Source organism: Amia ocellicauda, chromosome 6 (genome assembly GCF_036373705.1).
Source record: "Amia ocellicauda isolate fAmiCal2 chromosome 6, fAmiCal2.hap1, whole genome shotgun sequence".
Taxonomy (NCBI): domain Eukaryota; kingdom Metazoa; phylum Chordata; class Actinopteri; order Amiiformes; family Amiidae; genus Amia; species Amia ocellicauda.
Genome location: NC_089855.1, coordinates 37,769,064 through 37,783,566, shown reverse-complemented (window position 1 = coordinate 37,783,566; position 14,503 = coordinate 37,769,064).

Below are 14,503 nucleotides of genomic sequence, written 5' to 3'. Positions count from 1 at the left end.
TGCCTTTCAACTTTGATTTACAGTCAACCATTGTCATTGACATAATAGGTTTACTTTCAGCATAGGAAGGGGAAATATACTATGATAAAATAATACATTTTAGTGTTTCCCAGACTTTCCATCTGTAAAGTTCATGAACCATTTAGTACAATATGAAATAAAAGAACAAATGTTTATGTTTAATGCGATTTTAATGTGTTTTTGGTTCTGGTGGTGGTAACCATGGTTCAATCCCTTAGTATCCCAAGTGATGTTTTTATAAACCTGTATCATTACTGACTGACAGGTTGTTTAAATCTGGGCTGCATCAATATCACCAGCCCAACAGAGGATATTTTTATATTTTCTTTCTGCGCTAAGCTTCCTCAGCTCTCCTGGGGATGTAATTAAATTATGTCCTGAGAGACCCCTGCGTCTTCTGGTTTTTGTTTCACCTGAGCTCATGGTTACTGAGTGTAATTGATTCCTTTAACACTTTTATTAAAACCCATTTTTATATGATAATTTGACATTAGAAAACAGCATTAATCCCAGAACTGTAACATTTTTCATAACTCTGCTCTTTTAGCCAAGCTGTTTCTATGATCAGGTGTCAGAATGTAAGTCATTGTGGCCATACTAATTCATATTCTGCCAATGTTTGATTTAGCAGAATTAGTGTCACGGGAGGTGACTGGGAGGCTTTACTGTTTAATTATTTTATTATTTATTTTCTTCAAAATTAACATATTGCAGGATTTCTTTGGTTGTTTTTCATGTTTATGTTGTGTGGTAGTGGTGGAACTTTTTCTGGTATTCTTTGTTTCTTCATTTTTGTTGTATATGAACATCTGTATTGTTTATTAAAGGTGGGGTATCATTATTTATTAATTTTTTACATAAACATTTGTACCTATACTTTCTAAATATGTCCTGAAAGTTTCACTCACATTCATTGCTTATGAGATGGAAAAAAAAGGTAATTTTTTGTTAGACCGTTAAAATTTTTTTTTAATATAATTCTATTAATACATAAGATAAATTAAAATAACGTAAGGGCATCAGTGTGTAATTTTGAAAACTCTCAATGCAACTTACCTGAAGGCTCACAAGGATGTTTGATTGGAAGACATACTCCAGTCGGAAGGGAAACTGTTCTGTTTATCTCCATCCAAGGTAGATACCAGGATGCACTGACAGGGACAGATGTGGAAGAAAAGATCAGGAGCCCATGCCCACAGGCTACTGGGCCTCAACAGAAGTCAACACTGGATACCCAGTAGAGGGAGCTGGTCCCATCACTGTAGAACCAGAGAAATGTGTGCGGCAAGGCCCAAGCTGCAGCCACACAAATGTCTGCCAAGGGGGCACCTTGAAAAAGGGCCCACGTTGTGGTGACACCGACACACTGACTGCAGTTTCTCAAATGGGGCTTGGGAAAGTGCATCTAGCACAACATCAAGGCACCATGCGAGCACTGAAGGGGCGAGAGGAGGCCACAGCCTAAGAGCTCCCAGGAACTGTCCATGGGGCCCGCCATCAATACGGACATAACATGTAGAGATGGCCACTAGATACATCTTGAGCGTGGCCAGGGACTTCACTTGTCCAACAGCTACTGTAAAAATTGTAATATGACCCCAATGGGGCAATTAACTGGGTCATGTACCCTGTCTTGGCACCAGGTGTGAAACGTGCACCAGCGGTAGGAATACTGCGATCTCGTATAGATCAATAGGGTGGTCAATCGATTTAATATATATATATATATATATATATATATATATATATATATATTTAAAGCTGTTATACAGTTAAATGGTTAGATATATGCAATACGACAAAAGCTAAATTGTGACTTTACCCCTAATAAATATGGCTTTTTATGCACCAAAAACATGTATTTTTTTATCAAATCCGCCATCTTGGATTTTCTTTACCTATTGTCATTAAAAAAGGCTTTTTAAAATGTAATAAAAGTAAACCTATAAATAACCATCAAATTAGACCCCTGTCTAATGTTTGGATGGGATAGTTGATAGGGAAGTTTTTATCAATATGTATGAACTACACCCCAAAACATGGTCAAATGGTGCGAGTCCACCGTTTGGCCAAGAAACAGCACCGAAACACAGCTCCGTACAGCCGCTCCGAGTGTTCAGATTGGAATGTACAGGCAGAGCGGAGAGATGATCCTCCTGCATTCCACTGTCAGAGCTGCCCACTACTTCACTATTTTACTTCGCTATATACAAATCCGAGTGATAAGATTTGTAATACTGTTTTATTGGTGTAAGTATTTTACATTTCAAAATAAAAACAATCAATACAAATTTTAATACTTATGATTAAAATTTTAAAAGTCAATTCTTAAAATCACTTAAAAATTTTAAAATCTTAGTGATTAATAAAACAAATAAACTCAAATAAACATGTGCTTAAACAAAACAAACGTGATTAAAGCAAACTGCTACCAACATAAAAGTCAAATACATTGAAAATAACTGAAAATGCACTGGACAAAATAAAGAAACAATTAAAAAGGAAAAAATTTAAAACAAACCAAAACGGTCCAATGCATTTAAAATTAATCCAAAACGGTCAATGTATTTGACAAATAAATAGAACAAAACTAAACCAAAAAAAACCCCAAACAACTAGTGTTTTAAAAACAACTAAATCTTTAAAAACAGTTAAAATTCATTTTTAAAAGTCATTTTAAAAGGCAATCATTCATAAAATAGTTAAAAGATCTTGGACTTGGGCTCCAGCAGGGGGAGTTGACCGTCCCCGGAGGTGGGTCCCATCATGGGATCCTAAGCTCCCCCAGATCTTGTATATGCCAGTTCCTAAAGGCTTCCTCCTTGCCCCTCTGATGGACCTCCAGATTGATTTAGTCCCTCACGAGTACCATGCCCCTCCGCGCGATGACGATCGGGTCCAGCTCCTGCTTATTGAATAGACAGATATTCCGTCCCTCCCACAGGGCCTGCTTCACTGCGCAGACGACACGCCACCAGCACCTCAGGGTGGAAGATGTTAATCCCCTGGCTGGACCATATAAGATCTGCTGGGCGGTCGCCCGCGCAGGAACGGCAAACCTGTGGAGGAACGGAGAAAACAGGAGCCAGACCCTGTAGGCGGAGGGGCAATCTCTAAAGATGTGAGCCTCCGTCTCCTTCCCCAGGCAACCCTTATAGGGGCAGATGTCATAAGGGGCTAGGCCATGAACACTCGGGTGGGGAGACACCGACTCACAGCCATCCAGGAGACATCTTTCTGTGTATTTGTGAGGCAAACTTACTTAGCGTTAGCCCAGATAAACCGGCAGGTTTCGGGAGGGAAATCTTCTATCTGGCTGGTCTCCTGGGTAGATCTCATCTGGCTACAGATGGATTTATAATCCCAGGAGGCCAGCACGACTTTATGGAGGCCTACTTCGAGCGCAAAGGCTCGGAGCGCCCTGTAGAACGGCGGGGGATCCCACGAGTGCGGCTTGGTGTTGTCCATGGCGCAGAGGCCGAATGGTCTCAGGCTGCTGGCAAAGTAGAAGCGGTTCATAAAACTCACTTTCTGGCCAGCAGCCTGGATGTTCTTGACCACGTAGGCCAGCCCCTGCACCTTTATCAGCCGCACAACGTCCGGGACCCCCTGCCTCCATCCAGGGTACCCTTCACCATTTGCACTTTCTTCAGCCTCTCCATTTTGCTCCCCCAGACAAACCGAAATATAATCCTGGTCACTAGTTTTGCGACGACCTTGTCTGGGGGGAAGATCATTCCTACATAGAGGAGTATCGGGAAGAGGATGGCCTTTACGACCAGCACCTTACCGGCCATTGTCAAGGTCCTTGTGCTCCAGCCGTGGATCTTTCTTTAGACTTTAGATAAAGCCTCCTCCCAGCTCCGGGTGCCCGTGTTGGTCCCATCGATCGTGATCCCCAGAACCTTGATGGACGGCTTCACAGGGAACACGGTCGGCGGGCCCCGGCCGACAGGCCATGCTCTGGAGAGGTAGACCTCGCTCTTGGCCCTATTGACAGCGGCCCCCGTCGCCCTGCAGAAGCCGTCCAGCAGTTCCTCAACCCTGGCCACGGACGGTGCGTCCGTGCAGACCACGGCCACGTCGTCCATATAGGCCAGGGCTTTCAGTTGCTCTCCGCCGGAACCCGGGAGATGGAAACCTGTCACCCGGACGTCCCGGCGGATCGCCTGCATGAACAGCTCCAGACAGAGGACGACCGGAAATGGTTTGGTCAGGTGGCAGTTCACAAGGACCCTGCTGCTTAGGCCGCTGTAAATGATCTTAACCCACTTCCTCAGGCCAAGAGCGAGACCCATCCTCTCCATAATGAGCTGCAGGTATTCGTGGCCCACTCTATCGAAGGCTTTCTCCTGGTCCAGGCTGATTAGGACCAGGGGAAGCCCTCTCTTGTACGAGTAGGCTATGACATCCCTGAGCAGCATGGTGTTGTCGGCCGCCGATCTCCCCCGGGCACCACAGACCTGGTCGGGACCCACGACTTGAGGGAGTGGCCGCTGCAGACAGAGCGTCAGTGCTTTGGCCAGTATCTTGTAGTCGGTGCACAGGAGGCTGACCGGCCGCCAGTTCCTCAGATCCTTTGGATCTCCCTTCTTATGAAGAAGAGAGAGGATACTCCTCTTCATAGAAGGGGCCAGTCTACCCTCTCTGTACATCGACCCCAAGACCTGAGCCAGATCTTCCTTAAGCACCTCCCAAAAGATCTTATAGAATTTATCAGGGATCCCATCGGGACCCGGTGTCCTTCCAGATTTAAGACTCTTTATCACCTGGGAGAGTTCAGTGGTGGTGATCTCTGGATCCTCCTCCGCCTCCTCGTCCCCCTCGTTGCGGGACTCCAACAGGGACAGAAAGTGATGGATCAGATTTTGATCCACCACCTTCTGATCGTACAACTCCCTGTAGAAGTCCCGCACCACTGTCTCAACAGCCTCTCTGCCCTCCACCTCCTGCCCCGAGGAGTCGATCATGGAGGACATTGCAGGCCGCCTCTCCTTCGTTTTCTTGAAGAAGAAGCGGCTGCACTTCTCGTCGTCCTCCATGATACGGACCCTGGAAAGGACCATGATCTTTTCTTGCTCCTCCCGATAGAGGGCGGAGAGACTCAGTTTGACCCGGGCCACCTCCTCAGCTAGGTCGAAGCCTCTGAGCTGTAAAAGACTCAGGCGCTGGAGGCGGGCGTTTAGATGGGAATATCTCGCCCGCCTCTCGCAAGCTTTCCGTTTGCCCAGCTGAATGAAGTAGCCCTTGGTCCTTTTCTTCACCATCTCCCACCACTCTATGGGAGAATCAAAAAGGTCCTTCAGGGTCCTCTACTCCTCGAGGCATCTGCTAAAGGTCTTAATAACATGAGGGTCATCGAGCAGAGAGGTGTTGAGCTTCCAGACCCCAGGCCCCGACTCCCGTGTGCTCGGAATGAGCACCTCTGTCGTCAGGAGCCTGTGCTCTGAAAAGAAGACCGCCTCCGAAAACATGGCGGTCCTCTCCAGTGGCTTACTGAGGAGGACGAGATCTATCCTGGAGAAGGAGGAGCCAGAAGAACTCACCCAGGTGAACAAGGGGACCAGGTCCCGACCTGCGTCGCAGAGTTCAAAGTCCTCCACGAACGCAGCCAGGTCCCTGCTGGATCTATCGTTGCGGGGCTTACTCCGGTCTACATCCCTCAGAGCACAGTTGTAATCACCTGAAATGATAACCGGTAAGGTGCCGATCAGGAGTGGGCGTAGCTGAGGGAGAAAGAGGACTCTCTCTCTCTGGCTGGTGGGGGCATAGACATTGACCAGCCTCAATACAGCCCCCTTGTATTTAAGGTCGAGGCTGGCCAACCTGCCCGCCTCTATCACCCTAAATTTTTTAACTTCTATGAATGGGTTTTTCAGGAGTACGGCAATCCCGTCCGCTCAGGACACATTGGACCCCGACCAGAAGGAATCACCTAGGGTCCAAGTGTCCCGGAGACCTTTATATTCTTTTTGGAACGGGATGACGCACTCCTGTAAACAGATAATGTCTGCTTTCATTCCAGCCAGAGAGCTTAAAACATCGGCCCTCTTTTTCACCTCAGCAATGCTCCTCACGTTTATAGATATAATTGTTAAAGCCATAATGGCAGTGAGGGCAATTACCCGCTCCGTAACAATCATGTAAAGAAACCCTCCTCTTCCCCACTTCTCTCTTCTCCCTCGCCTAGCTTAGCGCTCGCACCCATCATTTCAACCATTTGCCTCACTGCTTGATCCTCTAGGAAGACTATGTGGGGGGCTCGGCTCCCACCACCCGGTAAGGCTGGCGAAACTCCACTGGGCTCAGGGCCCGCGGTGCTGGAGGTTCTCCCTGGTTCCCTTGTAGCCGAGGCCCGACGAGCAGATGGCAGGGCAGAGGCCTTGTGTGCGACTGAGGAGAGGACTGGATAGACCCAGCTAGTCGTCCTTTTAACTAAGGGTGGGGGAGGGGGTGGTTTCTCCCTTCCCGGCTGTCTGTTGCCGCAGGCCTCCTCCCTCAGTGCCAGTGACTCTGCCATTGCGGCCCTGAGGTCTTCTTGGCAGAAGACACTGGCGCTGACTCTCCTCTCCTGAGGACCTGCGGCTCTCCCACTACTGCCGGGAGGGCATACCTGTCCCCTCCCCTGAGAGAGTCTCGGTCGTGGGGCTGGAGGGATGTTACTATTTTGGGGCCTGTCCTCCACCAGGCTGCCCACTGGGGGGGGTGGAGAAGGCCCACAACTCTCCGCTGGGGCATGTAAAACTGAGAGGGGGAGGTCTCTGCAGCGGGGGGGGAGCTGGCGGGGGGGGGGAGAGCCAGCAGAATTGAACCTCTTGCTCTTCGCACCCCCCCACCCATGCTCCTCTTCTCCATCCTTCTCCTCTTCCCCGCCACAACTGTCCACTCCCCCTCTGCCTCCACTTCCGACCCAGAGTCGGAGAGGGAGCCTATAAGACTCCTGAGGACTGTTTCCTCTCTACCCCTGTCTAGGGGAATCTGCGTTAAAGAAGCCTCCACTTGGTTTTCTGTCTCTCCACCACCCCTGAGGGCCCGCGCCCTATTTGCATAGGAGGAGGGGCAATTCCTAAAAAGGTGCCCTCCCCCACCGCACAGGTTGCAGGCCCTCTCCTGCTTGCAGGCCCTGGTCAGATGTTCTCCGCCACAGACCTTGCACTTAATAACAGTGCAGGCTGCGGCTAAATGACCCAGGGCCCCGCAGTTCCTACACAATTTGGGCATGCCATGGTAAAAGACAAGCCCCCTATTTGCACCTAAAACTACGGTGCTCGAGCACCGGTCCAAACCCCATCCTCGTCATTGACTCTCTTGCTTTCTGACAGGATCTCACAGTGTCTCCTCAGCCATACCTCTACATCGTACTCTGCCACTGCTTCGTTATAAAACTGAATAGTAAACACTCCAGCACTTGAGGGTTCTTAAAACTCACCTCAAACACATCCCTAGGTCCAGGCAGTTTCACCACGCAGTTCAGCTCAGAAGGGGCGAAGCCCAGGCCCCTCTGCAGCACGGACCTGCTGAACTCCAGCCGGGTGAGGGCCGCGGTCTCAGCTCCAGCCTCACGGCTGAAGCGCACCGCATTGTGGCGCCTCACACCGGCAGTTCGCTGGGCCATGCTGCACTTTCCTACCTGGGAAAGGGTCCAGAGGCTTTCAATCCGGAGGTCGGGGCAAGTCCACCTGGCTGGGGAGCAGCTTCCACCTCCGGGGCTCTTGCAGGGAGCGGGCCTTGCGGGGAGAAGTCCGGGCCCTGGCTGCAGGAGGCCTCCCTCAAGGTCCCTGGAATCCGAGGCCTCTCCTGGATCTTGGCTGGTGACGTCAGCGGGGAGCAGTCCTGGTCAGGCCGGGCTCTGGGTAGATGGTCGGCCGGGCTTCTGGATGGGACCCACTCCGTGAGGAGTCCGCCGACTCCTCTGGATAGGTCCCCTGTCGCTCCCGGTCCGTCCCAATCTCCGCTTGCCTCGGCCTCCGGACCGCTCCAAGGACCCAGGACTCTGCAGCTCTGTCAACCGGCACCTCCCCGTCTCGTCTGGTCTGGCCTGATGGATCAGCTCCCTGCAAGGAAAAGAAAAAGACTGTCAAATACAGTTCGATGCCCCCTGCTGGACAAAGGTTTCTCTCACAATTGGAGGTCCAAGCGGAGAGATGATCCTCCTGCATTCCACTGTCAGAGCTGCCCACCACTTCACTGTTTTACTTCGCTATATACAAATCCGAGTGATAAGATTTGTAATAGTAAGAAAAATATATACTGCGATTTAGAAACACTGCCCATAGCACAGGACATTGGGCTGACGTCGGCATATGGTTGGCATGGTTGGACAGCAGTCCTGGTCAGGGGGTGACATATAGAGGATGCCAGCATGTGGTTGGCATGGTTGGACAGTAGTATGGTCGGGGGAGTGACGTATAGCTGACGTCGGATTATGGTTGGTTTGGTCGGATTGCAGTTACGGTCGGGAAGTTGGATCATGTCTGACTAAATACTGACAGATACAATATCAGTGCAACTTGTTTTAATACATTGACCTATATAACTTTAAAATATCATACGTATGAATAATAATCATTATAAATGTTTGATACTGTCAAAAATGTTCCCAGCTTGATTATTCCTCGAGACCATACTGAGAAAAGGTGTCTCCTCAGATTACCTCAGATTGAAGAGCACGCTGGAAGGTATGTTCACTTTCACAAGTATTAATAAAATGTTTAAATTTACTGTTTTAAATGTACTGAAAAGTAGAATATTTAATTGAAGAAACCCTCTTAAATTGATGAAAATGGCAGGACAGAAGTTGTGTTGCAAATGGAAAAGAAGTATTTTATTCAGGGTGGCCCGGAAGAAGAACAGAGCGAACTCGTGTTCAAACAGCTTTCTACCGATCTCTTCTGGGTTTTACATTTTATACAGTAGTAAACAAAAGGTGAATAATGTCCAATCAGCAGAGGGCAATGTCCCGGATGTGCATCCTCTTCCTCCTTTGGAGTGTACGGTTACCAATCACTGGGGGTGACGTCACCGTTTCCTCTGCAAAGCATTCTGGGATGCGCAAAGGACTGTGGGGGAGAGAGTGGTTTGACGTGTTTTGCACGTGGAACCAGAAAAGTTGGTGTGCAGGGGGGGAGAGACAGTCAGAACTATACAACATTTTACATATTCCATTCAAAGAAATATATATATACATATTCATAAACATTTGAATATTTATGCAGAGCTGATTAATTGTCTGAAGTACCGGGTTGTACTGTATGTATGACACATTAACTGTGGTTGTTTTCAAAATAACATTTTTAAAATATCAACGACAGGCTTTTAATTTTATGTATCGCGGAATGGTTTAAAGTGAATGTAAATGTCAATATATAGCCAATTGGGTAATTAATTATGTAGCGAATGTATTTCAATTTGTAACTCATTTGTCAGAAGTGAAAAACAGTAGTGTTCACATTTTCTTCACATTTTATCGGTTTCATTAAGTACAGGCGTGTGCGAAGATGCCACAGAAACAAGTTGTTTTTTTGTATTTGTAAGAGGACACTGAATTAGCCACGAATGTAACTTAATGGCTACAGGACAGAAGGGAACATTCACATAATTATTTTAAAAGTGGACAATTAAGATTACAGTTATAAGAATGAATTTGGCTTATTTAATGCCTTACAGTTTACAGTTATTTTTTTATTGTTTATCTGTTCATCTAGAATTGAGCCAGACGTGCCCAGAGGATTCAGGAACTTGATCACTGAGAAGCAAGATCAGATGTTTGCCATTTATTCTTTTAAATGTTTCATCTAGTATTTGTGAATAAAACTGGTGTTTGTTATTCCTTAATAATGCCTCTGCTGAGTGATTTGAAAATATGATCTTAAGTTACGTCTTTCTGTTGTGTTTTGATCTGGGGATCTGTAATTCTCCCAATGGCTACTGCACATTTACTTATTTAATATTAATTGATTACTTAATTTAATTGATTTGACATCAGCTTTTTAAATAACTGCATGTATTGGATAATACAAATTTTAGAAATACTCTGTCAAGCTTCCTACATTCATACCTCACCATGAAGAGAGAACATGAGAACATAAGCTTTTTGAAAATCTAAGTATATCATATCATATGCTTTCACATGATCTACAGCTGCAGTTGCATGTTAAAAAAAACTCCAATAAATTAGTAAGACATGATCTGCCACATCTAAACCCATGTTGACTATCTCCAAGAATATGGTTTTCATTATTTTCTATTTTCTGTCTAATAATTTTTCCAACATTTTACAAGTAATGCAGGTGAGACTGATTGGTCTGTAATTTCCTGGCTCAGTTTTGTCCCCTTTCTCGTGGATTGGTATGACATTTGCCATCTTCCAGTCAGTTGGCACATCCCCTGTTCTAACTGTCTTTTGGAATATTTTAGTTAGCGGCCTATAAATAATTTCCCTCATTTCTTTAAGTACTGTTGGAAATATACCATCTGGCCAAGGTGATTTGTTTATGTTTAATTCTGCTAGTCCCTTTAGTACCTCCTCCTCATTTATCCTGAGCTCTCTTAGGGTTTGACTGCACTGGTTGTTAACCTGTGGCATGTCATCTGTTTTTTATTCTTTTGTAAAAACCTATGTGAAATACTCATTTAGAACATTTGCCACATCTTGTTTGTTTTCCAAGATACTTCCATTTTTGCCCTTTATCTGTTTTACTTCCTTTATTGACCTCTTGCTGTTGTAGCATTGGAAAAAGATGGTTGCATTAGTTTTAGCTCCAAGAGCTATTTTTTTCTATTTCCCTCTTTGCTTTCCTGATCCCTTTATTTATTATTATTATTATTATTATTATTATTATTATTATTATTATTATTATTATTATTATTATAAGCGCAATACAACGTGCAAGAATACAGTTCAGTACAAGGCATCAAACATTACAAATTCATACAAAGCAATTCAAAGTATAATAGATTTTACAACTTCCAATTCACACAGGTAAGTACAATAAGTGAGGTCATACATCCTGGAAAATAAAAGCTAAGTGCTGTCAAGATGCTAAGTCACAGTCAAGGACTACGGGAAAGGGAGCAGGGGGAAAATCAATATTCAAGTATTAGTAATGCAAGAAGCATGGTAAAATGTTGTGAAGTGCTATATTACAGGAGAGTAAAAGGACTAATATTACAAGTACTGCCTGAACATCTTAACATCTCTTTGCAGTTCAACATATTCCTTGTATTTTGTTCATCTCTATCCCTTTTGTATGCATTATACAACTTTTTCGTTTCTCTAGATATTTTTTTGCATACCTCTATTAAGCCATTTTGGCCAATGTTTTTTGGTTCTCAATTTGGTAAGTTTTGGTACAAATTACTCCTGAGTCTCAAGTAGTATATTCTTAAAATATAACCATCCATTTTCAAATGAATCTGTATCCAGTGTGCTCCAGTCTACCTCATACCTTCAAAGTTTACTTTTCTAAAATTGTAGACCATTGTATTAGACTTGGTCCTTGATTTTTGAAAGAAAACAAAGCATTGACAAAGTGTGACTGTAGTTCTGCTCTTCTGCAATATATTTCTACAAGATCAAGAACGTGTTCTGAAAACACTGAGGGTTATAGGACGAGGACACAGCGAAGGAAAGAGCAACACTGGATACAGGATAAGTGTCACGAGAGGTGCCTTATCACTTTATTATTTACACTTGTTTTGTATTTATGGTTGGTTTCACCTATTTTACTGTGTTCAAGTGTGTTTTTATTTCACTGATTGTTTTATTGATTGATTATTCACGTTTCTTTTTAAACCTATGCACGAGTTTTCTTTAACACCTGATGCGGAACACCCGCCTAATTAAGCAGGCAGCCTATCCCCAACCCAGGGCACCATCGGCTCCCACTCATGACTGATTACACTCCCAGCTATTTGAGACTGCCCTTAGACTAAGGAAAGGCAGAGGAAAAAGACACACAGGACATGGTGAGCAGCGTGGAAACTGCACCAAGAGGAGAGCTGCAGGAAGGCGCAGGGCCAGCCAGTGGCATAGATGGAATAGGCAAATGGTAGGGGCACCATCAATCCATTGGGGCGCCCATAGCGTGAAACACCGTCAGCACCTATCTCCCCCACTCCCCAGTTGGAACTGCAGACAAAACACAATCAGCACCCCCCCCGCTAGCACTGCGGACAAAACTCTGTCAGCACCTATCAGGGCGTGTTGTAGTTTTTCTTTCCTTGTCTAGGGTGGCAGAACGTCCAGGGCCAGCCCTGGGAAGGCACTCCGGAGACTAGACTTGGGCAGCTGGGAGGAGAGACGTGCAGTGAAGGGGTGAGAAAGGGACGTGCAAAAGCATACTCTGGTTGCCGGGGAGAAGGAGTGTTTATCTTGGTAGTGGCTGCATTGATTCTGATTCCCCCCGTCTTCTCTCTTTCCCTTTACCACCAATTGTGCCGTGGAGTAAAAGCTGCAGCTGCAGGAAGGGAGTGCTGTACAGCGGGACCTGTGCAGCCAGCTTGCTGTGTAAAGGCAGAGATGGATTGTGCCATGTGCTCTGGAACGGACTTCGATTGCTCTGAACTGTGAACTTTCGTTTATTCTTTTATATATATATATATATATATGTATATTTGTATGTACTGTAGTTTTAGTTAGGGGCTGGGATTAGTTTTAGGCTTTTAGTAGGTTTTAGTATAGAACTTGTAGTTTGTCACCCAGAGCATTAAAGGTGATTTTAGCAGTTTATAGTTTTAGAAAATTTAATTCCCAACCCCCCTCTTTTATTTGTATAAATTGACAGCAGACTTTGTGCCCTGCTAATTAGATCTGTTGCTGAACTGTACCTTATAAATAAACATCTGCTGATATTGGAGTCTCCATGGTGTATCTCTGATACCTGCCGAACATGCACAGGGAAAAGGGTGACAGTGGGGTTCCCCTCCTCACTACAAATCAATTTGGGGTGGCGTGGTCTGATTTGGTCCAGTGTGCATATTCACCTGTGCCACTGTAGAGCAAAGGATACTTTTGGGGATTAACATTTGCAGGTTAAAACACGGATGGACCAACATTGGACCGACATCGGGCCAACGTCGTTTTGAGCATTGGGCTAACGTGGGAACAATGAGCAAAAAGACTTCCAACGTCGGTCCGACCACTCATGATTCGTCGGGCCGACATTGGACCCACGCTGCCGTGCTATCTGGGCATTTTGAGTGAAGTTCATGTAAGAAAATAATATATCAGACTATGTATATCCAAACTATTTTGATTATAAATCACATAAAAGGAATGGAGGAGCAGAGCTGTTACCTGATCGGGTGTTTTTTCAGCTTCTGTGTTCCTGTGCCAATTTGGAAAACATTTGCTTTAGTTTTTTCGTATGCAAATCAAAAACGTGATTGCTTATACGATTTCTACTATAATATTACCTAAAATAAATCATTTAATTCATGATATATCCGGGTACTATTATTGTTATTCAAACCTGGTAAAATCAGAAATCGTACAACTGGAAGTCCAGTGAAACTCTGATACAACCTTGGGACCATAAAATTGGTATGTGATAACCGAGGTATGTAATAACCAGGTACTGTAACTGTATAATATCCCCAAAGTACTGTACTGCAAAAACTAGTACTGCTTGATTAATGTACATATACAATGTATGTAAAGTAGTATAAATGTGTAGTAAAAGTAGTATAATTCTTATTTTGAATTATAGGCTTATTTAGATGTTTTAATGGAGTACAGAGTCTGGTATTATTTACCAGTTGTAATTAAGTTATTAATGTTAGTGTAGGGATAGTGCCACATTTACTTAAATAATACATTTTGAAGTAAATCAACCCACTACAGTCAAACTCGTTTGCAGTTCTGTATTAATGGTGAGTACTAAACGAGTGTCTCTCTCACTCAAAGATCAACTACATTATCAGTGAAATCAAAAAGGGATGAAACCAGCCACAATTATTTAGTGAACTGGGGTTTCCCATAAGCAAAGAGCTTGGTGTTATTACATATTTTGTGATTAACCACCGAGATGCGCCAAACAAAACGCTGTGCTCCAAGCAATGAATGCTGGAGGATGAGTGCTGTGTGGGCCTTGCAGGCCTATTCGCACTGATGCATCAGTAGTCAGGGATCCAGGGAGCCTAAATAGGGTTGGAGTTGACACTCTATTCTACAATTTGCAGGCCACTCCTTTTTTTAATTTTGGACCATCAGGAGTTGCATGCGAATCAAGAGGCCTGCTCAACCGGAACTCTTGGCTTCTATGAGAAAATATGAGATATAGGCGATATCCCCCCAAAAAAGAAAAAAAATCCCCCATGAATAAAAACTCTTATTTTGTAGCAGTTTAGCTTATCTTTTATTAACAAAATTTCTTAACAATGCTATCTTAATTGTATGCAAGAGACACTATTGGTTAAGAAAATATATATCAGTAAAAATATTAATTTCCATAGAAGACTGTAATAAATGGAACACATTTTT